The sequence below is a fragment of the Grammomys surdaster genome, unplaced genomic scaffold (assembly GCF_004785775.1).
Source record: "Grammomys surdaster isolate TR1022 unplaced genomic scaffold, NIH_TR_1.0 269, whole genome shotgun sequence".
NCBI lineage: Eukaryota > Metazoa > Chordata > Mammalia > Rodentia > Muridae > Grammomys > Grammomys surdaster.
Genome location: NW_021604710.1, coordinates 2,409,605 through 2,436,291, shown reverse-complemented (window position 1 = coordinate 2,436,291; position 26,687 = coordinate 2,409,605). Strand labels below are relative to the sequence as shown.

General features: G+C 37.9%; 1 long non-coding RNA gene and 1 other non-coding gene across 2 annotated transcripts in view; both read right to left on the bottom strand.

Annotated features, from left to right (window-relative positions):
* Nucleotides 1-390: 390 nt before the first annotated feature.
* Nucleotides 391-26,687, bottom strand: part of LOC114628537 — a 36,963-nt gene continuing 10,666 nt past the window's right edge. The window contains exons 2-3 of the long non-coding RNA XR_003712483.1: nt 1,284-1,467; nt 391-1,138 (exon numbers count right to left, since the gene is read on the bottom strand). This is a non-coding gene — a long non-coding RNA (uncharacterized LOC114628537). The remainder of the gene's footprint in view (nt 1,139-1,283; nt 1,468-26,687) is intronic.
* On the bottom strand, nt 9,071-9,201 carry LOC114628568. Its single transcript, XR_003712490.1, has one exon. It is a non-coding gene; the product is annotated as a small nucleolar RNA SNORA17 (small nucleolar RNA).

The window sequence follows — 26,687 nt, the reverse complement described above, 5'->3', positions numbered from 1 at the left end:
CAAAGTCAGAAAGTCATTTTGAGTCTTTTAAGCCTTGTCCCCTCATGTCAATGATGAGATTACTGATCTCCACATCGCAAACATGACTCAGCATAACCTGTGTGATGAGTGAGGGAATCCCTTTGAACAGCTCCACAAAGTTAGCAATGCACTGGAAGGGTTCAGTCCAGATAGCACAGGGGTATCTTAGCAGTCTACTGCTGCAGAGCACATAGGCATGTAGACCTCTGAGCAGAGGTGTATGGCAAAGCTATACCTAAGACACAGGTGAGTGGAAACTTTGGGGTTTTTTGGCAAGTCAGTTGTGTTGGATGAAGTTTTCCTGGGGCAAACACATGAAAAAGTGGTTTCCTGAAGTGGACACAGGTGAAAGGCTAAGCCACATTTGTGAAGAAATGTTTCCCTGAAGCAGAAAGAAGTGAAAGGATGTTCTGTTAAAGCAAGCATGTGAGAGGACACTTAATGAAGGATTCTTTGCTAATGACACACATGGTTTGCTTTACAGTCCATAGTCAAGCTCCATTTGTCGGGATGCCATAGAGAAATGCACCAAAAAAAAACTTCTACCAGAAGTTTGCTGCAGCTTCTTGCCACTTCCTCAGACTTGGTCTGATTGGCAAAGTGATGTCAGCTAAGGCAGACTCACGTGCTAAGGCAAAGACAAGACCCATAGAGTTTCTATGGCTTTGAGAAATTTAAATACAGAGTCAACGTAGAGTCTGGTTCTGTCTGCAATCTCAGCTCTTTGTCTCTGTGGTACAAATGCAGGCTCATTCTCTTCTTAGTAAGACTGCAGTGTGCATAGGTTAAATTCTGGACTAAATAGATAATTTGATTAATCCAAGAGAACACTTTTAACTGCAAGGGAATAATATCCCAAAAGTATGCCTTGACTTTGGAGCATATTATTCATTTCTTTCAATGTCCTGATCACCTTAATGTTTACAGAGTGTGGCAACTGTGAATCTTCAAATAGGACTTCAAATTGCTGTGGGGGAAGATGTCACACAGGCTGAATCAGTATTTAATCCACTTCCCTCCAAAATCTCTCAATCTTGCCATCACCCTTAAGCTCTCTCTTCTCCAAATTCGCTGGCTGACATCTTATCTCTTCATCTGTCCACGTTTGCATTCAATTCTACGAGAAATTTAAAATGTGTCACCATTCTTCCAGACCTCTTATGTTGCTTTTATAAATGTGTCCATCTACTGCCATGAATAAGCAGTGCAAGATCCTCCCTGAATAGACAGTATTGATTCACTAAACCCCGAAGATTGCTGACCTTTTTAAAAAGAGATTCCCACTGCACGAGATATTTTACCAAGTGACAAGGACTTCTGTGCACTGACATGAAATCAGTACCATTTAAATTGAGCACATTTCTTAGGGAGATGGTTGGCTACGTGGCAGTCAGAGATTGTAACACGTGAAATGAGGAACATTCTGAATAATTCCAGATGTGTTTTCTGAAATAAAAAGAAAATAAATAATGTAAGTAATAGATTTCCATGTCCTAAATTGACTCTAAAATCAAAAAAGAAATTAATTTAATTCCATATTGATTTAGTGTGACTATAAGGTCAAAAAGTACTTTATATATGATATAGGGATATGATTAAAATCGAAAAGTAATTAGGCAATGAGTGAGCCAAACCACTATGAAGAACTAAGGTTTTACAGTATATCTGACTTAAATCCAAAGATCTGAGCTCTAACCCTACCTCTGCCATCTTGTGAGATGTCCTTCCCCTCTTGTGTCTATTATTTTTAAAATAAAACGAGTGAAGTATGAACTGAATGATGTCATCAGTCACGTTTAAATTTAATATTCTCTGTTGATTCAGATTAATACATCAGTAAATAATAATTGTTATGGTAATATACTAATTGAAGCAAAAGTTTTACGTTCACACAGAAATATTTATCAAGCAAGGGTAGGTGGAAAGCTTTTTAAATGTACATGTAAAATTAAAAGTTGGTCTAAGGAAATGAGTTTCTAACAATATATATATATATAAAAGCTCCCAGGAGAGGTGTCTCAGGGCCTGTGAAAGAGTAATAAAGAGTTTAAGAGAGAAGATGAAGATAGAACTCTGGGTTTATCAGTGGTCTGTTTTCACTTCCCTCTGGTTGATTAGTGCTTTCGTTTGTCCCCCAAACCCCTGAAAACTTGAATAATAAAAGTATTACAAGCTGCATTGTGGGTACACAACTCATAGCCCCCTGGTCTGCTCTCAGAGATCCTGAGACTAATAGGTACGAATATTTCCATTGAATTTTAATTCTCAAATATATATGACCTTTCTTTTAATTTGTAATCTTTTCCCCATCGCTATGTTTCTTTTAAAAGGCTTTGCAGTTATTAAAATGATTTCTCAAGAGAATATGTATTTCATAAATGAGTGACTATTTTAGCAACCTAAGGAGACTAACCATGGAGGGATATCAATCATGTGTCACTGGTATGTTCTTATACAGACATTTTTGTGGCGTAAAAATTGTCAAGATATTAACATTATAATACTGAGGAAAACCTTAGCTCTGTCACTGTGGACCTGCTTGGCTTTGTAGTTGCGAGCTGTAAAATATCCAGAGATTGTCCTGGTATTCTTCTCCTCTTCTTTTGACCCAGATGCACATAAAAGAGTCACAAGAGTATTCATTGAATTGCTCAAAGGCTCTTATTGTAACCTATTTATAAGGCTCGTGTGTGTGTGTGTGTGTGTGTGTGTGTGTGTGTATTCAAGACTACTTTCATTCTTAGTGTTATAACAGCCAGATTTTCAATCCAAGTTTAATTCAAACCAGTACATTAACATCACATAGTATAATTTCATTCTTTATCAAAATCCCTCATTTTTTCTTCTCTCCTTTCCCCTCTTCCTGTTCTCCTTTCTTTCTTTCCTCTCTCTGCTTCTCCTCTCTTCTCCTTTTCTGTGTTGTTCTCACTTAGCAACCAGTTAAATATTCTCAATGAAATATTCTCAACATAGTTTAAAAGATGTGCAACAATAAATGATTTTGTTGCTGAATGCCTAATACACATGTCAAGGACCTAATATGTGAGAGTATATTTCAACTTTTAAGAATATGCAGTAGATATATCAATAACAAAGTGTTTACAGTATAAATTGGGAAAGACAATAAAACTCTAATAATTCTATCCATTTTATAATACACAACATATAATAGAAGGCAAAAATTCAATGTAAAGAGTATCAGAAGACCCATTAAATAGCATTAATTATGATTCTGTGCAGAAGCACAACCAAAGATAAATTTTTATCAACTTGATCATTGTACATTATGCATTTTTATTTGTTCTTATTTATTTATTCATCTATCATTTCTTTTGAGACATTCTCAACCTATGTAACTCCGACTGCTCTCAAGCATCCAACTATTCTTCCTCAGACTCTGTGCACAGATGTGCATTGTCATGACCAGATAAAATGATACCTTATTATTTCACAAACATGTAAATGGATATAGGTAACATAGAACCAGATAGCAGACTGATGTTTTGACTGTGGGATGTTTTGCATTCTCTCTAGTTGGACTACTTCACACCAGTCATAAAATTTAGAAGAACTGGAGTGAAAACGGTAGGATGGAAATCACAGATCACTTAAAACCATATCACAAATTTTTACTGGAAATCTTTTCATTGTAGGGATAGATAATAGATTCTGAAGCCAGGGTTGAAGGAAAGAAAATAATTTTCACACAACTAGGATGACAAATAATATTGAGGCATATAATTTACAAGATTATGTAAGGTTCATTTTACAGAAAGAATCGGTGTGAATCCCTGAATATGGAATACAGACAATGTGTCCCAAGAGAAAAGGAAAAGAAAAGAAAAAACATTCAGAGGACAAAGAAATCAGGATTTTGCCTTGCCCAAGGCAGGTTAAAAAAATTAAGTGTCCAAGTACAAGATAACTTTTCTCATTTCTTTATATAAGAGAAGACTATATCACCCTGGTAAAATATATTTAAGGAACTGCAAGAGATCACTGAACTTCAAAAGAGTTTTGCTTTAAAATTAGGAAATGACGGAGAATCAATACAAACTTCCCATGGGAAGTCAAGTAAGGGTGGGTAATGTAAACTGATGGGTACTAATCTCTGCATGTTGGGGTGAATGGAACAGGGACTGAGAATACATACCAGATACAGTTCGACAGAGATTGCATGAACCCTTAAAATACCAGTCTCTAAGATGAGGTGATAGATTTGTATCTGATTCAGTGCCGTTGGGCTGTCAGTAAGTTCAAAAATTAAGTTTAGTAAAAGTAAAGAAGGAAGATAAGTTGAAGAATGATTATTCCTGGTCAGAGACTTGAATAGCAAAGGTTATTATTTCTAAGACTGTGCATGATAGAAATCTCTAGGACATAAGTGCAGAAATAAATAAATGAAGATGTCACAGCTTGCAGTCTACTGACACCTCGCACAAGATAGCCTGAAAATGGGCTAGATCACAGGTTGTCCAGCTTCTTCATGAAAGTTAGACATAAGTTTTTGAGGTACTAGGAGTCACTCAATCTCTGCTGTATCTCTGTAAAATAAAAATATAAAAAATAACTACAGGCAGTTCTGCAGACCATAGGCATAGTTATATTATAGTAGTATTTCATTAGCAGAAAAATATGGGGATTAAAAGCTAGATATTAATTCATAGGTAGAGCATTTTTTGTACTCACTTTATGTGTGAGGCTTCAAGTTAAATTTCAAGGACTAACCACATACACACACATGTGCATGCTCACTCACACATAAAAATATGCAAACATGCATGATACATAGACACTCTCACACATTCACATGTACATACTCATGCTCATTCAAAAACACATATAACACTCACACAAAAGTACACATGCATACATATATGCATATCGACACTATCATACACACACATGCACATACGAACTCACAGTTGGTATGACACCATGCTCCAGTAGAAGACCATATATCCAAAAATAACTGGACACCATTAATTGGCTCTGAGGTCAGAAGAAGGACACTAAGTTGGGTAGGAAGGAAATCGGGAATATCTGGGAAGAGTTGGAGGAGGTAGACTGAATATGATCATATAATTTTTCAGTGGACAGTTTTCTATGAGTATTGATTGAGAACAGTACATTTCAGAGATTGAAAATTAGAGAAAATGGGTGGAAAAATATCTTTAGGGTTTTCCTTATTTCTACAGACATAAAAACACACTCTATGAATCATAGGGGATTGTTTTGTTTCTGGATAATTATGCTTGAACAACAGGACTTTCAGATAGGAAATTAACTGAAGCTTTTATCCCCATAAAATCAGGACAGTCCATACCCTGATCTGATATACAGGGATGTGGTGATTCAGGTTGTGAATATCTATTAGCAAGCGGAAAGGTTCAGAGTCATCACATTACATTAACTTCAGATCTTTGTTTTTCTTTCTGTCTTCAGAATTCTGTTTCAAACATCTATGCCTGTACAAATGATAAACAATACTCAGTGTTCACATTTGAGCTAAGATCAGTTGAAGTCTTGCCTGTCTCCTAATTCATAATAAAGTCTCTTGCTTCTGTGTATATCCATGTAATGTAATTTTGTATATTATGTAAGACTGGTTTATCATGCTAATAATATTTGAAAAATTAAACATAAAAATGTAACATGGGTTGGAGTCTGGGGAATGGCTCATGTGGTTAAGAACTTGCTCTGCAATCTTGGGAATTTAGTTCAGATCTATAGAACCTATATAACCTAGACTTGACATGGAGTAAATGCTTGTAATTCCAGGGCCTTTACATAAAAATGGGTGAGCACACAAAATGTCTCATGAGCTCATAGGGACCCTGAATAAAATAATGCAAAAGGTGATGATCAACACCTAAGGTCATCCTCTCACCTGTGCATGTGTGCTAGAACACACACAAGCCCACCCCCCCAACACAACCAGAAACTTATATACACAGAGAAATTTCCACAAACAAACACACACACATACACACACACACACCAGAAAATCTAAACTATCCTAGGGATTCTTTTGTTTGTTTCCTCTATTGCTCCTTCTGGCTTCCTTCTCATTTCTACTTGATGCTCTTTGTGAATTACTTTGGCATTATTTTCCATCTACCTTTTGTAATCTGACTGCCGCGTGACTCAAGCATTTGCATTTATGGACTAGCTGCACACAGAGATTTCTTGGTATTCTGATGCTCAGTGCATCCTGGGAGAGAATAATCAAGTTGACCACAATCTGACACATCCCAGAGCCAAACAGTAATAACCAAGAGAGAAGACTCAAAGCAAGAGTAGGAAAAGGAAGCTCCCAACAAAGTTGGAAACATCCAAAAATGATTTACTCTAATCTGTAATATATTCAAATATGTTGGATAGCCCTTGACAGCACATATGTTTCAGTATATTTTTTGCCATAAGATGACATTTTTGCTGCTTGCTAACTGTCTAGGGCTATAATTTTTGAAAGAAATCTTTCATTAATCCCTTTGAAAGGCCAATGTATTAGAATTCTATCTTTTAATTTTTATTTGTTCTTTGTGAATTTCACATCATGCACCACAATTCCACTTGTAGGAGGAGCTAAGGTGGGAGGAGTAAGGAGAGGAAGAGGAGGAGTTAGAAGAGGAAGAGAAAAAAGGAAGAGGAGGAGCTAGAGATAGCAGAGATGTAGGAGGATAGAGAACCGCACAGGTATGGAGAGCATTCGTGGGGAACAACTTATAAACTTATAATTAGGTTAGCTAATTGGGATAAAAGTCTCTTTGTATGGGCATCTTGTTATTAACCATTATCAAACATATAAAGCCTTTGATTAATCTACAAGAATTAGAGTCTCATTCTCTTACTGGGCCTGCATGGATGGTGGAATGGTCTGGGCAATGCTGTCTGCCTTGCGGAGACAGCGTGGAAGATTGGCAGAGCCATCTAGATAGTCAGATTAACAAATGACCAATTTTAAATAATTACCACAACAAATTTCACATCATGCACCCCAATCCCACTCACCTCCCCAAACCTTTATTCCCACCCTTGCAACCTCCTCACCCATAAACAAACAAAAAAAAATCTTGCTGTGGAATCCATAGTGTGTTACAGTGTGTCTCACAGTATAACCTACACTTCCTGTGTCATTGAGATCCTGTAGTTTTGCATCTGTAGGACCTGCTCTTTCATGTACTCCATTAGTTCATTGATGGGGTAGGTGTTGGGGTGAACCAATTCAAAGCCTGGCTGGATATGGGCCTGAGAAGTATTTGAGCTAGTCAGACCACCTGCTCTCTGGTTCTTACACACTTGGAGCAGGCTCACCAGCACCCTCTGCAACAAAAACCAGCTCAAACCTGCTGCCCAGATGAGGTGCAGGGTCCGCTCTCCTACTCTCCTGAGTTTTGCAGACGGTGAGAGGTGGGGCCAGTTCTCTCACTTTCATGATCCTGGGACCAGCTCTCCTGCCTGCTATAGTGGTGATGAATGAGAGAGGTAAGGAGAGCATCTCTTACTGTACCTCACTGCAGACACGGGGCAGGACCAGCTCTCCTGGGCTCACTGTCTTGGGCCAGCTCACCTATAACCCCAATACTAGGTGAGGTGCAGGGTCTTCTCTCCTGAGTGTTACAGTAGGTGAGAGGCAGAGCCAGCTCTCCCACTCTGATGACCTCGGGGCCAGCTTTCCTGCTTGCGGTAGGTAGCAAGAGGCTAGAGGAGAGGACCATCTGCCCCCTGCCCATGATACTACACAGCAAACAAGTAGCAGGACCAGCTCTCACACACTCACACCCTCAAGCCAGCTTCCTGAAGATTCTGCTTCCTTGGTCAGCTCTATCTTGCTGGACAGGTGTGGTGCAGGGTTCACTCTCCGTAACAGGGCCAGCTCTCCTGCTCGCATGACCACAGGGATAGGTCTTCCATCTGCCACAAGTTGTGAGGGATGAGGGGAGAGGAGGATATCTCTCTTGCATCCACACCACCTTATAGAAGGCAGGTGGCAGGGACACCTCCCCCACACTCATATCCTTAGGGCTGGCTCACCCCAAACCCCAACAACATGCAGAGCCGTAGAACCCGGAAGGGCTGCTATGCCCTAGCTGAGCCTTTCCGTATGCTGCTGTCTACTAAGTAACATTCTGCTGTTCCTCTAAGATCAAAACATCCTGATTAAGGCATGGTGCCCCAGGGAGGGAATTTATACTTGACATCCTATTGCCCCCTAGTTGAGTTCCTGTTTTTTTCTGAGTTTGTATTTTTCCTTCCCTGGCTTGGTGTATATATTGAACCTGCTCATAAAGGCATTGGCATTCTCTCACAATGGATGACCCTAGTCTGTGTCTTTCTTTAATCCCCCAGGCCTACACCCAAACTCGGTACTGTGGGCAGCACAGGAGCTGTCACAGGGCCACTGTCCCTCTCCCGAGTATTGCAGCTGGATAGGGACAAAGCCAGCTTTCTGGATCTCATACCCCCAGGGCCAGCAATGCGGCAATGCAGGGCCTCCCCTGCAATGGCCAGGTGAGGAGTGGGGCCACTTCTGTACAGCTATCAGACGTCAACGTGTCCCTGGGCAGTAGCCCAGAGCAGGGATACTCTCCTGGACTTTGTTAGTAACGGACTCCTACTACTGCAGGGCCATGGACCCAGACATGGCCTCTGCTGGCAACACAGGCTAGGACACCACTATGGTCCCAGGTTGGAATCACCAGCTACTCATATCAGATTGTTCTTTACTACCCCCAAGCCTCCATTTCTGCCTCTCTTCCTTGTGCCCACATTCTTCTGTTTCTCTTTCTCTTCCATTTACCCACCACTTATTTGCTCCTTTAATGGCTCCTGGGGTCTCTAAATACCTGCAGTCATGTCAGTAGTGGTCTCAGGAGTGCTATGCCCCTTGCATGCATTATGGCACCAGCAGGGGTCATATTGGGCCTGCCCCTCCCACCTCCTGCCAGACCTGTGTGCTGCCAAACTGGTGGTTTTCTCAGGTTAGTTCTTTGTCTAGCCCCCTGGTTCTGGCTAGGTAGTCTTCTCAGGCTTGCTTTTTTCAAGGAATGTTAGGCTACTATCATTCAGATGTGCACAGGTCAGAATACTGATCACAGACATAGACTCACTCTTCTTGGTCATCTACTAACGTACGGGTGACACAGCAGTTACACCTGCAATGCCTCTAGGGGCAGCTCTATTTTTTTTTCTTCAAGTTTAAGAAATCTGTGGTGAGTATTTGGTCTGGCAAGATGCCTCAGGAGACAAAAGGACTTGTGACCAAATCTGATAATCCTGATTTAGAAGGAGAGAATTGACTCCTACAAGTTGTCCTCTGACCTCCATATACTTTCTGTGGCACACATGTGACCACACACATGCATAAGCATACAAATAAATCAATGTAATAATAGTGTAAAATATTATAGAAAAGAAATGAACCATTATATTATACCAACAGTTGGAAGAAGGTGAGACAAGATAATATATCTGGGTGTCTCTGTATTAAGCTAATTTTGCAATGTTACTTTGAAAATGGCCTCTACATTTAAGTAAACAGGCTTGAATAAAGTGTCTATCATTTGCTATTTTGATAGGACCTTTTACTTATTTTCTAAAGCTATACTGCATCATATACTATAAAATTCTGAAGACGTACTTTAATGTGATGAGACTGCCTGATAAGTAAATAATGAAGTATGAAATATCTTTCCTCTTCTGTTTTTCCTCAGCTCCATCTCCAGTATTGCCTGCTACAACATTCTAGGATGCTCAGAGATAAAATCCAAGACCTAGAAGGCATAAATCAAGCCAAGTATTCTATTTAACGTCATTATAGAAGTATTGAGACATTAAAGGCCAGGAAGGAAATTACTAAGAATGAAAAAAAGTTTAAACGTAAAGAATTTAAACACTTAAAATATGATGACATTATAAATCATATGTCTCAACTTATTCATTTAGAAGTGGAGAATTTGAAGCTCACAGAACCAAAGAGAGTTCACAAAGAGCTGGATTGCCTAATGACCAGTGAAGTGTTCTGAAAACAAGAAAGGACATGACCTGAACCTATGGAGGCTGTCCTTGACAGCTGGCTCAGCGCTTTAATCTACAATGCCAAATTCAAGTTTCACTTGGGTGACTCAAACTAATGCTCACCATCACAATTTTCTCAGCTGGACTGACTTTACTTGCACTCTACCTCACTCAGCCTTCCCTATGGCTACACGGTTGACCTTGCCATCACTCAAAACGGTTCTACAATCTTTAATCCTAGACTGCAGCCCATGACCACAGTCTCCCATCCTCTCCACAATCTAGTTTCAATACTTCATGTGCTGCCCGAGGTCATTGGCATCATCAGGTCATTAATTCTCTCATCCTTTCTCCTCACGCAGTCTCCACAGTGTTGCTCATTGTTTCCAATTGCCCGGATTCCCTGAAGCTCTCTGGAATTCTTTGCATTTTTTTCAATAATCTTAACTTCTGTAACCAAGTTCTTGTATACGATGATAAACTAAACATAAAGCAAAAATATAGTCAATTGAGTCATGTGTCTTCTCTACTTCAAATACTTGGTACTAAGATTTCCTAGTCAAAAATTCTCCAAATGAATTCATTAGTCCACTAATAAACACTGGGTTGGCAACCTCTGCTGTCCTCTACAACTTTCTCATGAAAAAAATATTTGCAACTAACATAGTCATCTTTCCCTTTCCAGATTCAGAGAAGACAAATTTATAGCACAGAGAAAGGAGGACAGTCAGGCTGTAACCAATTTGCTGTCCTATCTTTCTATTCTCTTCCCAGTGATTCGACTTCTCATAGTATGAAATATTTCCATCTATTTGATTAATTCCTCAAAATGTGCTCTGTATCACAACTTCTATCCTTAAAAACCTCCAACCATTATTTTTTCCTTCAATTCAATGGGGAAAATATACAGTTAAAAACACAGCAAATATAATTCATCTTAGAAGTATATCTTTTTCTTAGTATTGCTTCAATTTCCTATAATACAATATGATAAGACATTTTTCAGTCATAAAATGAAATGATAAGGTGACACATGTTCTAACATGTTTAAACCTTAAAACTATTATGTTAAATACAAAAGGCTAGACACAAATTACCACAACTCGGCTTCATTTACATGAAATCTCTAGAGCAGGTATTTTTATATAGAAAACATGTGATTGCCAGAGGCTGGGCAATGTAGGAAAGAATTGAACACAAAGTGAATAACTTTTCTTTGAAGATGGTACCATTCTCCTAGAATTCACAAACTTATAACTACCTTAGAATCCACTAAATGGTAAACCATAAAAAGATTCTCTAATGCTCAAACTGTGTTGAAATATAGTTTATAGTTTTAAGATACAAAAACCTCCATAACTTCTAGTGTCAGCATTGTTAGAGTAGCTGAATCCAAGTCCCTCCTCATTATTGATTGTTATAGTTCAAATCAGTTGATGAAAACTTCAAAATGATTTCCTTTTTAAATAAATCAGTTGATAAGATAGACAATGTATATTTTAATTGAGCTTTGGAAAGTAATTATAATTACCTCCTATATAATGTTTTAGGAAAAAAGTAAGATAATTATCTTAAATGCAACATAATTTCAAATGGTGAGATCTAAATAGAGATGTCTAATTGTGTCCCTGGGATATTACATTGGATTTGAAATAACCTAACAAAATTGTTTATGAACATTAATAAGGAGGTAAAGTTTCTAGATATGAAAGTGATAATTAACTCAAGAGTTAAGCTTGCATATTATTTGCATGCAATTACACATTTGTTCATTTGAGAAGCCCTGGGATGCTCATGTTAAAGCACCATTCTGGATTTAGAGATGACTAATGATGCTACCAGAATGAACCATTGAGAAGAAAACAATGAGGTATTAATTGGTGTCTCTTTCTAAGTAAAAGAAATAAATTACATTTTGCCCTTCCTAACTTAGAACATAAGACTCATATGTCCAATAAAATGGACATCGAAACTTCACTGAACATGAGGCTGTTTGAGTGCAACACCTTTCCTTTAAAAAATGCGCTTTCCTATTTTACGTGAGTCCATACTCATCTTGAAAAAGATTTTTTAATGTCTTGAAAAAGATTTTATAAATGATAGAATTCTCAATTCTGTCCATAGGTTGAAACAAAGATTTCTGTTTTGATCACTGAAACTCATAAACTATTCATTCATGTAATCTCCCTGTTCAACAGTTTTCTCTTTTTTGTACTTGGCTGCTTGTTCAATGTGGACTTTAAAGTAGAATTACTTTTAGTGTACAAGATGATTTCCTCCCTCAAGACTTTCCTTTAAACCTCTCAGTTCTCTTCAGTAGGAAAAGATTGCAATTTCTTTTTGTTTCAGTTATTGGTATCATATAGAGTCCCTGAGCCCAGAGCCATAAATGTTCAATTTCTCTGCGTTAAGGCATATTTCTCCCCAGGGATGGCTGTAATCATGATAACACCTGTAAAGTGATAATTTTACAATGTAGAAAGAGATTAATTTGAGCACCAAATGTTGGTTTTTGTACACTAAATTCCAGGTGTTGAAGGGAACATATTATCTATTTAGAAACTTTAATATATTGTAAATAGTTGGGTCTTAGGTATTCAATGACTCATCAAAAAATATGAACAAAGGAAGAATTTGTAAATAACAAGGTGAGTGAATGTATTTGCAATGAGAAAAGCTTGCTGCTAGGTGAGTCAGTCTCCTTACTCAGAAAAGAATACCTAAATGTAAAAGTTGATTGAAAATGGAGTAATGAATGAATGAAATGGAGTAAACTCATTCATTCAAGAATGAAAACGGAGTAAAGGAGGCTGATTTTAATACAATTGTCTGATTGGATTAGTCTTATTTAGCATTTGACAAGAATGGAAACAACAGAAATCTCATAGCTTTTCTAAGTTCCACTGGGTATCTGCTCCTTCAAAACTTTCCATAGTCTGCCCCCATACATACTCATTGTTTACTTTCAGCTGACTGCACTACAATTTTTCATTCATTTGCCTGTTACCCACTAGGCTATGAGGTCTTTGGAGGCAAAGACTAAGTATACCATTCCCATGCTTTCAACCACCATTTCTAACCTTCCAACACTGGTGAACAATGAATTCTTAACAAACAATAAACAAAGGGAGAAAAGGAGTGGAACAGGTCCAGAAGCTGCAGAGTCAGTAAACTTCAGTCCAAAATTGTGTTTCACATGTTCCATTGTTGATGACTTGTAGGCTTAGGATGGATGCATCTCAACGAAACATCCCAATTTTTTTCTTGTCATTATTTCAGAGAGAACACAATATAATGATGACTTACGTAGGATTGGCATTGAATCATATGATATAGGTAGTTTAGAGATTACAAGAAGTATTGAGAATGATTTCTATAGGTTATACACAAATTAAATTCCATTTTATGTGAATCTTGACCATCTGTGGGCTTTGATATCCGTGGAGCTTCCTCCATAAAACTAAATGTCAGCTGTATGTTTGTTCCACAGTGCTAAAAGTACATGTCATTTTCTAAAATGTCACTTTTTCTACATTCCATTATGATTTTTTGCTTCTTTTTACCCATAGGCTATTCCGAACATGGTAAACTTTCCTAGCAATGACTATCATTGAGGTTATACTCTGCTTTAATGGGGAGTCATGCCAATTTAATAGGAAATTATATTTAAATTGATATATATCTGGCTTTTTAAAAAAATCTCTTTAGGACTACTTTTTTATACATAGATTTTTTTTCCTGTAATCCCATTACAAATAAATATCCCCTAGATTTTTTTGACTTATATTTATCTCCATTTAGTAAATCAACAGCTGTAATAAATTCCCATGATCACATATTTTTCTGTTTCTCTAACTAGCACTCATTCAAGCTACATTTTCTGACATCAAAAGTGTTTTCTTATCTTCATTATTACTTTTTAAACTCTACAGAAACTTTTTCATTTGAAAAAATAATATTGAGAAAAGAGTTCACACTAAAAGAAATCACAGAAAACTTGGCAGTTAAACATTAAAAACTAAAATTCAAATTTCTAGAAGATAAGTCAATCATTTAAAAGGATCGTTTACTAAACTTTGAAGATAAATGATTAAAATAATAGAGGACTGTTTAAACCTAAGGCATAAAAATTAAGAAGCTCACCCTGAAAGAGCTGAAGGGCTTTGCAACCCCATAGGAAGAACAATATCAACCAACCAGACCCCCCAGAGCTCCCAGGGACTAAACCACCAACCAAAGTGTACACATGGAGTTACCCAGGGCTCCAGTCGCATATGTAGCAGAAGATGGCCTTGTCAGGCATCAATAAGAGGAGAGGACCTTGGTCCTGTGAAGACATGGTGCCCCAGTGTAGGGGAATGCCAGGATGGGGAAGCAGGAGTAGGTGAGTGGGGGAACACCCTCATAGAAGCAGGGGGAGGGGGAATGGGATGGAGGGATCCAGAGGGGAAACCGGTTAAGGGGATAACATGTGAAATGTAAATATAAAATATCCAATAAAAGAAAAAATTTTAAAAAAATAAAAAAATAAGCAAATGACTTCTTGGTAGAATTATTTTATAAGCAATGAATGCATACATCATATGGGTATTTATCTAGTACATTCTAATCTAGAATATGGTGGGTGGATAGAGAAGTAAGAAGAATCTTGGAGGAGGTAGGGGGGAGAAAACAAAATAAAAATATATTGTATTAGGTTTTTAATTAAAAGAGAGAAAGACAAAGAGTGCAAAAACCAAACAAAACATGACAAAACCACCTACTGGTAATAATGCAGAGAACGGTAACTCATCAGCAAAAACACTGAATTTCCCTATTGCCTTGACAAAAATTTTTTCAATAAGAATAACTAAAAGCATACACAACATCTGAATATATACTAAACAGACATGTCTGACTGTATATTCTAATCCAGCTGAAGTTTGTATCTTTATCCAACATCATACTTCCCTATCTCCACTGTCCTGGGCTCCTGAAAACCGTTATTCTTGCTGGTCCCATGATTAACTTTGTTAGCTGCCATAAGTAAGTACTTTTATACAGTATTTCTCGTTTGGCTGTATCCTATGAAGATTGTAGTCAATATACTATATCACTGAAGATGTTAAGTGAGTGGATATGTTTGTGAGCCTAGCTCATTAAGATGTATATACACATTTAAGTGTGTATATGCTTCAAAACACTATGCTGTATGGAATAAGTACATAGGATGTTGCCAGTTGAGTTAAAAGATAAAAATAATTAAATAGCAAATAAATAGATTTTGAAATTAACCTTTTATATAATATAAGTAGGAGTAAAATGCTATAACAATTTAGAAGGGTTTATAGAACAACTAGTAAATATCTTAATCAATATCTTAATATGTAAATTAGCATTTAGTTTAAAAGGCTAGAAAAATATACCATATAATGTATGGCTTAGTCGAAACTTTACTTCAATAATTCTGGAGAGGGAAGTCCAAAATCAAGGTCAGCCAATCTAAATGCTGAAAAAGACCTTTTTCTACAATTTCCAGAGACAATAATCTAAAGGAAGATGCAGTGCTACGTTGATTATGCTTTGCGCTATTAGAAGGTGTGGCCTTATTGGAGGAGGTGAAGCCCTGTCAGAGGAAGTGTGTCACTGTGAAGGTAGGCTTTGGGCCTCCTAAGCTCAAGCTCTGCTCAGTGGGTAAGAAAGATTCAGTCTCCCCTGGCTTCCTTTCGATGAAGATGTAGAACTCTCAACTCCTCCAGTGCCATGCCTGCCTGGATTCTGCCACGCTTCCTGCCATGATTATAATGGACTGAACCTCAGAATCTGTGACCCAGCCTCAGTTAAATGCTGTCCTATATAAAAGTTGCCTTGGTTATGGTATCTCTTCAGAGCAATGGAAGCACTAACAGATAGATTTCTGTGTTTCCTCTAACAAGGCACTCTTTATATCAGGAGGGACCTACTCTTTTGAATTAATAATATCCATAGGGCCCCTTCTCAAATGGCATCACATGAGGATCAGTATCTTGGGATCAGAGGTATTTTTGGCAAGGGAATTCAATCAATAGCAATCTAATATTTATATTTCTTCATATTCCAAGGATACAACAGTAAAAGCAAGTCATGTGCACATGACATTCAGTAATAACATAACGGCATATGATAGAATTATTTCACAATATTAATTATGTGTACATTCCCTTCTAAGTAATCCAGAACCTGCCAAATTTTAAATTCAATATTTGACATAGCATTTACTATAAAAGTGCTTTTGCCTGAATTTAAATTCAAATGGCTGTTTTGCTTTTTGCCTGACAATCTAACTGTACCACTTGGGCCCCCACACTTCCTCCAAATATCAGCCAGCCACTGAACTGTTATGCTTTAGTATGAGAAGTATGTAACATGTAACTTGTATTACCTTTATATGTGAAAGGTTTTTTTGTTTGATTGCTTTTAGTTTTGGTTTTGAGGTTTTTAAAATGTGTTCTGGGGAATCCTAATTTAATCTATGAGTGCCAGGAATAAGAAGAAATTCTGATTTTTCAAGATATGACTGATTTTAAAATCATGGGGTTACTTCCCTAATGTCTCCATCCTTCCAAGCCTAAGTAAGCTGTCTGAAACTATCCTCCAGAACATATCCTGACTACACTCACGAACCATTTCTTATATTTTATAACATTTTTTTTAAAGAAAGCACGAGGAAATAGAAGAGTTTGAGAAGGTCCAGAATGCTCCAGAAACCACTGTAATCTATGGATCTAACTCATTCCTGCCAGATTGTATATATTCATAAATAGTATGTTCACGGCCACCTGCAAGATAAAGAACGTTGTGGGAAGGGTAATATAGCTCGGCCTTTAGTTCCCAGTTTTACTAGCTTGTGAGAGCTTCAGAGTTTTGCGTTTATGTCCTTCTTGGCATGTGATGGCTCTTAGCTCCCTTACTTGGAGGTAAAAATTGCCAAGGCCAAATAACTCAGGTAGAGTAAGAACTCAAAAGCAGTGGTCAGCTTCTGCTGTCCTCAGCCTAGGTAGAATGCTAATAAGATAAAGCTCAAGGACCAGAGTGAGCCAATAAGTGGAGATGCACAGGTGGCCTGGCCTGTTAGAGGCAGAGATACGGTTGAGATAAGGGTTGGGAGAAAAAACCTGGACTGAACCAGCAGCATAGAGACTGGAGAGCTGGCTCAACAATTAAGAGCCCTCCTCGTGTTTGAGACCTGGGTTTTGCTTTCAGTCCTCACAAGGCAGCTCACAACCATCTATAACTCCATCTCTGGGGTACCCAATGTGCTCTTTTGTTGTTGGATATAGGCACACATGGGGCATATACCCATATATGGAGGCAAGCAAATAAAATGAAAGTATTTTTTTTACCAGAGCAGTGAAAACAAGTGTTAGGGCGATGGTGAAATCATGCTGTCTCATGAGTGACACTAAATATGATTAACTGCTCTACGTGATGCAACTGCTAAAACTGCCACATACCATGGAGAATATCTTATCATAGTCATATCATAAAAATAATTTGAAAGGCTTTTTAATAGATTCTCTGACAATGAAATTTAAGTTAGGCTCTTTGCATATTATATGAGGTTTGCATTATGTCACTTCTGCCTTTTGTCTTTGACACAACAGTCTCAACTTCACACCATCACATCATTTTCCCACTTCTGGACGATCTAGCTTCTCTTCAGAGATTTCCATAGCAAGTGGTTCACATCTCTCCTTCAATATCAACTATGAGAGACATGCCTCAAATACCCAATCTATAGGAGATTATTTTTCTATATCTACTCCCCCCTACCACACTGCTGTGCTTAGTTACTTCACATCAGTGATCAAAATTAGGGATTATCTTGTTTGTCTGTTGATTTACATTTTTATTTATGTCCTCATCTCTTAAGCAGAAAATCCAATGAGGCGGTGCTTTGTCCTTTAACCAAATAAATAGTCAAATGACATTTGAAATATTGCCTGGATTTTGTATTGCATAGTTTGAGTTTTGAAGTAATCTTTCCTCCACACTCCTCCCAAATAATATTATAATCACAAAAAAATAACAATAAACTATTTGAGCTTTTTAGAATAAAGCAAATTCTTGATTACTTGACAAAGCAATTCTCAAAAGAAGTTACTGAGCAAGATCAAACTCACAGTAGCCTGAGGTTCAGGATTCCTTTAAAATTTTGTTTGAACACAGATTTGTTCATCCCCGGGCTCTAGGACTAAATGCAGATCAGATATGCTGATACAGTTCTCTTTTTAACCTTAAAAATCAGTACTTAAAAATCTACTGTATTCCCATCTTTGCATCTGAGATTTTAGCATGGGCTCAAACACAGGAGCAGTTCAATGCAGTGCAAAGAAATTCAAGTAGTTACAGAACACAGTCCCCGTGGACAGTGTTATGCCACAAATGAAAAGTATGAATGTCAAAATATGAAGATCTACTGACCAGCTACACTGCCAGCTCTGTCCTGGTCATCCATGACACCATTCTCATTCAGACCCTATTTCTAAGGAATGAAGGAGCTAAGTCAGCTGGCTTCTCAGACTTGGTCCGACTCCTCTCATCTCTTCTACTGCTCTGTCCTGAGATGTTCAATAGAAGATGGTCTTTATAACTAGAGAGGTCTGTCTCTTCAGGGGCAATGTTTTTAAGTGTAGTAAAACCTGTATACCTTCCCAGGAATATCGGCTTCACTTTAAATTTAATGTGTTAAAAAAAATACAAATGTGTGTGCAAGTGTGGTCTCTGTGTGTGTGTTTGTGTATGTGTGTGTATGTGTTCAAGCAATACATACTCCAAACTGAATAAAATCAAAACATGACAAAGTTGATTGCAGTTCATATGATACAACTTACTTTATATTGAAACTGGTTCGGGATAGCTACCATTCGCCTCATAAGCTGGTTACAGACAATTTTAGGAATTATGAAAACACCCTGAGCATTTTCATGACATTTTAAATTTTGATACATTTTTTTTGCTTGCTATTGTATATCTAAATATCTCAGATACATAAATAATTTTCTATTTTGTGTGGCAAATAGCTGTCACAATCTTTGTGCTTAGTGACTGTGGAGAGTTCTCTTTGAACCTCTCAACTGAAAAGAGAAAGATGAAGTTGTTTACAGATCTGTTATTTTTTTTTTTAAGCATGAGGCAGCACTGTCAAGGGGCACAAGAAAAGAATTTAAGATGAGAAAGCAAGTGCTATATAAAAGGAATTAACTAAAAATAGTGCTGTCAAAGGATAGGTTACAGAATTAGAGCACTCACTAAAGACTATGAGAAGGGAAGGTAGGGAGGACATACTGAGTCAAATAACTTACTGGTCACCGGGTGATCACCTGGGTGGGTTCTGAGGAAACTCGAGGTGCCACTTTCACCCGGAACCAATTTCCCCTTATTTCTTTAAACATCTCCATATGTCCCACAGTACATCTGGGGCTTTCTTCTTGTGAGCTATCCTCTGCCTACTTATCTTTCCATACTACTGTAAAAGCTGGTCCGTGACTGACTATGATATCATAGGAAGTCAGCCTGCAGAGCCATGTTACATTTTATTAATGCTTGAAAATATTAAATTCTAGAATTCTGCTTCCTCTAATGGACCGTATTCACATGGTTATACATCTGAAAGGCTACTGTAGTGTCTGGACAGGCATGCCATAGACCGTCTAGACAGTCTAGATAGCGACTTCTGATAATATGACCCTACTACCCTTAAACCTCAAAATTACGTATTTTTGAAGGAAATGTCATACAAATGAAAATATATAAAAGTAAGAACACGCTCTTTTAAAAGCCACAGAATTCTGTTTTGTCAATGTAATACCTCTTTGTTGAGTGTATTCAATAGGATGTTTTTTTAAAGTATGGGTTGCAGATGCCAGACATCTGTGTACCTGTAAACTGCAAACCTCTACAATCCGGTAATGAATTGAGCCTCTGCAGACAGCCTGATCTGAGCTCCAGCAGGCATTGATGGCGTTTATGTTTGCTCAAATTTCAGAATCTTTTAAAGCAGGAACCTATTCTGTAAGAACAGGCTCCTCACCAGCCCTTGGCATCCAGTTTTTCACAAAGAAAGCAGCTCCACCTCTCTCCCTGCACCCCCTACAGTGCTCCTTAGCTCTAAGTGCCAAAAACATAGATTAGATGTTTCCAAGTCCTCCACAGCCCAAAGGTTAATGAGGCATCTCATTCATATTTCATGATTGCTGTTTGCCCTTCTCTGCCTTTGGGACACACAATGGAAAAGTACAATCAATAGAATAATATCAGACACACCACACAATTAGAAGATACCAAAAATAATCCATAACACTCCCACTGTATTTAAAGTGAATGCCCTGAGTTAATAAATCATCAAAAGATCATCACTTTACCAGCACTTGTCAACATGTTGAAACATTTCTTCAATCTGAGAAGCCAAGAGCTCCTATCCAGGTCTGTCTCCATCATCTCCTCGCATGCCAGTCCTGAAAATGGCTGCCCTACTCCATGTTGTTATCTTTGAGGCTACTAATCTGTTAATTTTGCTGAAGACCTCTTAAGATCTACTAACTAACAGGCTGACAACTCACTCATGAAAGAATGGCAGAGAAGGCAGGATAAATATAGTATGTATCTGTTGTAAATAAATAATAAGACATTCACTTTTAAAGTCACCAAGTCTTTGTTATATTTTAAAGATGCTGTTGGTAAAAGTTCCAAAACATATATATAGTTTATTCACAGTTTGATTACAGCTTTATATTCATTATAAGGATATGTAACAAAGTGGGTGAAGCCTGAGTCATCATAGCCATTGCAGTCTGTGCAAAACAGTCAATAGGTGATGAAGATACTGCCCATGATTTGGGATAGAATGGACATAAAATACTATTCTGAGAGCCATGTAAAGAATGTTAGATTTTACTTAAACATAGCCCATGACCTCCACACCCTAGTCTTTAGACTATTGGATAGAGCACAGGCTTCCTCTAGCACAATGGGGTGTACTATCCAGGCCACCTATGGATAGCCATCCAGAAAACAAGTACAATCAGACCAAGACAATAGGCCATCCTTGTACAGTAATGAAGTATTAGCAGAATGTCATTGGCTTGAGACAGTTGATGATGCTTTGAAAATTCTCATCCTCTGGAAGGGGCCAACCTAAAACATAAGTTAAAATTCAAACAAAAGATGAGTGAGTCGGGGAGCACCTTCTTATAGGCAAAGGGGTGGGGCTTCATGGAGGGGAGACTGGGAAGGGGGATGACATTTGAAATGTAAACAAATAAAATAATTAATAAAAAATCAAAATTAAATTTAAAAAGAGAAAAATATTGATGAACAAGCCATGACAAACCTACAGACACCAGAACCCTGGGTTTCAGGTTCTTACTTCAATCACCAGAATCCACAGTGTGAAGAACAAATGCAGAAGCAAAGAAAGAATAACACCTATAAACATCTGCAGATGAGCATTGGCCAGATGCTCAGAAAACTCCACAAAACACAGGACAAACTACATTCTCTTAGAGAAAGCATTTGGGAGCTGATGATTGAGTATACTGTTCCCAAGAGTATTACCAAAAACCCATCAGTGTTTCTCAACCCAAACAGTTCTTATGACTTCATCTTCTGGGAGGTGCAAAAAGTTAAGGAGGCAAAATAGAATATTAATGCCTGTAGAAATTGGAGCTACTTCAGAAGAAGACCATAGCAAACTATAATGAGTCATACATATAATATCAGCATTCAGGAGGTTTTCCTGGATTGAAGTTCAGCCTGAACTACAAAATTCATTAGAAAAGACCAGATTTTGCTACAAAGTTGTGGGGGACTTAGAGGTCAACCCTGTGAAGGGAAAAATGGGATGGAAAGCAAGTGGCACCTGGCTGCTGTCACTCCTTGAAGAGTTCTGATCTGCATTACATGGCATTAGATCTAAGATGACTCCCAGAATACCAGTCAGACAGCAAAAGGAACCAAGGCCAAGGATGTGGCTACTTCAGGTGAGTCCTCATGGAAGTCCATTCAGGTGTTGATGCACTCCCTCCCCCACTGTCCTTCTGAATAATCTCATCAGGCAGAGTTTTCATTGGGGCATAGAGATGGTGTAGTGAGAGACAACTGACTGAGAATTTAGGGTCTTGGGACTGGCTCAAACACTGTATATAAGCTTATGTACCATGCAATAAACTCAGCTCTGCGCCCTGATGCTGGTGGCCAGAGTCTGATTCCTGGGATTTGTCACATGACTCCATAATCTCCTGACATCAATCCTGTTGACACACAATGTGAGATCCCCACCCAAAAACTGGGAAGCCAAATAGCCCTTTTAAAGTTGAAAGAAAACAAATGAAGTCTGATAAAAACAAAAAGAAAATAAAAATGACTTTTGGTTCCTGTTTTAGTCAGGATTTGTATTCCTGCACAAAACACCAAGACCAAGAAGCAAGTTGGGAAAGAATGAGTTTATTCAGCTTGTCTTTCCACATTGTTGTTCATTACCAAAGGAAGTCAGGACAGGAACTCACATAGGGCAGGAACTTAGAGGCAGGAGCAGATGTAGGGGCGATAGAGGGGTGCTGCTTACTGGATTACTTCCCCTGACTTGCTCAGCTTGCTTTCTTATAGAAACCAGGACTAAAAGCCCAGGGATGGCACTACCCACAATGAGCCCTCCAACTCTTGATCATTAATCAATAAAATGCCTTACAGCTGAATCTCATGGAGGCATGTCCTCAAGGGAGGCTTTTCTCTCTGTGATAACTCCAGCTTGTGTCAAGTTGACACACAAAACCAGCCAGTACAATTCCTATTGCTGAACATACTTTTCAGTTTAATTGTAAAGACTATAAATATAATTATGACTACATATAGACATTGCCTGTACATTCCTATGTATGGTCTAAGTCTTTATGTATACAAAGATAAATACATAGATAAATTCAGACAACTCTGGGAATATAGTATTTAGTTGGCCTTGAGATATGTGCATCTTGAGACTTGCTAGCTATTTTTATATTGTTCTTCAAACTCATTGTACTTGTTTATACTTTAACACCTCCAAGGGTCTGAGTACATAGGTTTAAAAAACATAGTTTTCCTTCTCATGAAAAAGTAATCATTCTGGGACAACAGAGATAATTCAGTTAATAAAATTATTTGTCACACAAGCCAAAAGACATCAATTCAAATCCCAAGAACCCAAATAGAAGTAGAGAAAAAATATAAATATATGCAATCCTAATGCTTCTCTGGAAATATGGAAAGTAGTAACAGGAGAATCCCCAGAAGATAGAAGCAAGCTAGACTGTCATAAACAACAGGAAAATAATAAACAAGGAAACCCTGACTCAAGAAGATGTCAGGTGAGGTCCCATACCTAAGGTTGTCTGTTGACAATCACAAATGCATGGTAACATGCATGTCCACCGGTATTCATCACATACAGAACACACAAAAAGTTAAGCTGATAGAATTCAGTTTGTTTTTGCATATTTTCTAACAGTTGAAATAGACATTTTTTCAAAAAACTATATAGCTATTAGACAAAATAAATAATGAAAAAACTTTTCAAAACACAAGAAAATTTTGAAGAAGCAAGCATCTCGATTGAGTCACTCAACATAAGTAATAAAACCTTACATGCAAATTAAACCAAAGGAATTTCTAACTGGAAGTCTTTAAACGTGCATGCATGCTTTGTTTATTGTGCTCACTTTCATAATTGTGTCTCTTGTGACATTATATACCACAGACTAATTAAATAGGCTAAGATAATTTATTATTGTTCTTACTATTTATAAAGTACTAGAATTTAGCATGCTTATTCATTTGAAGTTTTACTCTGGATGACTGATTTGCTAGCTTTCAATGGCTTTTATCAGGGGGTTATTATATTTCCCACTTTGAACTTTCCTTTCTTTGTCCATTTTTCAAAACTCTCCTCATGGTCTATGATCTAAGGAAGGTCACGAATTTTTATTTTCTTTCACTGGACAATTAGACAGCCGTAGCTCTGAACTTCCTATTGAATGTGAGGCTTCATTCAAGCCATTCCCACTTGGGCTTTTCACAAGTTGGTATTGATTTCCTTCTCTGGTGCAGTATATCTTTTCATGTAGTAATGCCTGAAGCAGAGCAGAGACCCTAGAAGAATATGAATTTTTATCTGTTGGATACTGACTTTTGAAACTTCTACATAGCCTGTCTCTTCCCTTCATAGCAACTGGCTATGGCTAAGTCATTTACCTCAGAGTTGTATTTTATATTGCAGGTTTAGAAATTCAAATAGGTCAAGGATTCTGTTAACCAGCACAGTAATTGAGAGGGAAAGGAGTTAAATAAGCTAAAGAAAGTCCTCTTCCACCCCCAACCCCCGCCATAGGCCTTCAAAGGATGGAAATCTTCTCATTAATTTTTCTGTAGTTCAAATCTTACAGTCTGTGATGTCAACGCAGACAGAGGCATTCACATTAAGCAAGCTCTGGAAACCAGTGCACAAAATGAGAATACTGTCTCCTTGATTATTTTCTCAGGGAAATGACTACAGAGGGGACTTGCCATTGAAATCTTGTGGGTGGCTTAGTTTCCTTACGAACGTGCCACAATGACATTCTGAGACTGTTTGTTAACTCTTAGAGTTATCATTAAATCAATTCCAGTAAGTGTAGAGGTTCAAAATGGGAAAGGCAGGCACGTGATTGATCACCATATAGACTGCATTTTCTAAACTAACTTTAATGAAAGCCTCCCTTATCTTCCAATTGGGCCTGCAAGACATTTCATACAATGTAGATATTAAATGCATGTTAAATTCCTTCCCCCAAATAAAACTTCAGATGTAGATAATTTTACTGGTAAAATTTATGACATGTTTGAACAGGAAATAATATCAGTTCTTTATATCTGCTTTTTAGAAAATTAAGATATTTTCCAATTTGTTAGGCAAGGACTGCACCATCCTGATACCAAAACTATGCAAAGACATTGCAAAAAGAATAGTTTAACACATGACGTGGATTCAGAAGGGGAAAAAGCTTTTAAAGAGATGGAAATATAAATTGAATCCAACTATACATAAAAGGATAGTATGTTAAGAAAGTAGAATCTTATCCTAAGAATGCAAGGCTACTCAATGTTTCAACTGATAAGATCTGGTACATAGTATATGGATGAACTTTAAAAATATTATGTTATTTGTCGATTGCTGATCTTAGAACATGAACCATTGATTTTCTGTTCAAAAATTTCCCCTGTGCTGATATGTACAAATGGGACTACATAAAATTGAAAAGCATCTGTAAGATAAATGGCACTGTCAGTAGGACAAAATGGCAACCAAGAGATTGGGAAAAGATCTTTACCAACTCTACATCCGATAGAAGGCTAATATTTAGAATATACAAAGAATTCAAGAAATTAGACTCCAGAGAACCAAATAATCCTGTTAAAAATGGAGTACAGAGCTAGACAAAGAATTCTCAACTGAGGAATTTAGAATGGCTAAGAAGCACTTAAAGAAATGTTAAACATCCTTAGTCATCAGAGAGATGCAAATCAAAAGACCCTGAGATTCCACCTCACACCAATCAGAATGATTAAGATCAAAATGCAGGTGACAGCAAATGCTAGCAAAAGAGGAACACTCTTCTGTTGCTGGTGTAACTGAAAGCTGGTAAAACCACTTTGGAAATAAATCTGGCATTTTCTCAGAAGTAGTTCTACCTGAAGACCCAGCTATACCACTCCTGGACATATACCAAAAAAATGTTCCAACATACAACAAGGACACATGCTCCACTATGTTCATAGTACCCTTATTTATAATAGTCAGAAGCTAGAAACAACTCAGCTGTCCCTCAACAGAAGAATGGATACAGAAAATGTGGTATATTTACACAATGGAGTACTACCCAGCTATTAAAAAATAATGACTTCATGAAATTTGCAGGCACATGGATGGAACTAGAAACTGTCATCCTGAGTGAGGTAATCCAGTCACAAAAGAACACACATGGTATGTACTCACTGATAAGCGAGTATTAGCCCAAATACTCAGAATACCCATGATACAATCCATAAACCATATGGAGCTTAAGAAGAAAGAAGACCAAAGTGTGGATGCAACAATCCTACATAGAAGGGGGAACAAAATAATCACAGGAGGCAGAGAGAAGAAGGGACCTGACAGGGAAAGAGGAAGGGGAAGGGAGAAAAAGTGAAGCAGGATCAACTGTTGGAAGGGACAGGAGAGAAGTTCAGAGGATGGAACGGGAGGACGGGAAACTGGGGGAGCCATTAGAAAGTCCCATATTCCAGGCAAGTAAGAGGCTCCCAGGACCCAACAGGGATGACTTTAGACAAAAATACCGAACAAAGGGGAGGTAGAATCTGTAGAGACCACCTTCAGTAGATAGGCACAGCCCCCAGTTGAGGGATAGGACCACCCACACATCTCAAAATTTTTAATCCAGAAATGTTCCTGTCCAAAGGAAAGACAGGGACAAAAAAATGGAACAGAGACTGAAGGAAAGGCCATCAAGAGACTACTCCACCTAGGGATCCATCCCATCTGCAGGCACCAAACCCACACACTATTGCTGTTACCAAGAAGCACTTGCTGACAGGAACCTGGTATGGCTGTTCCCTGA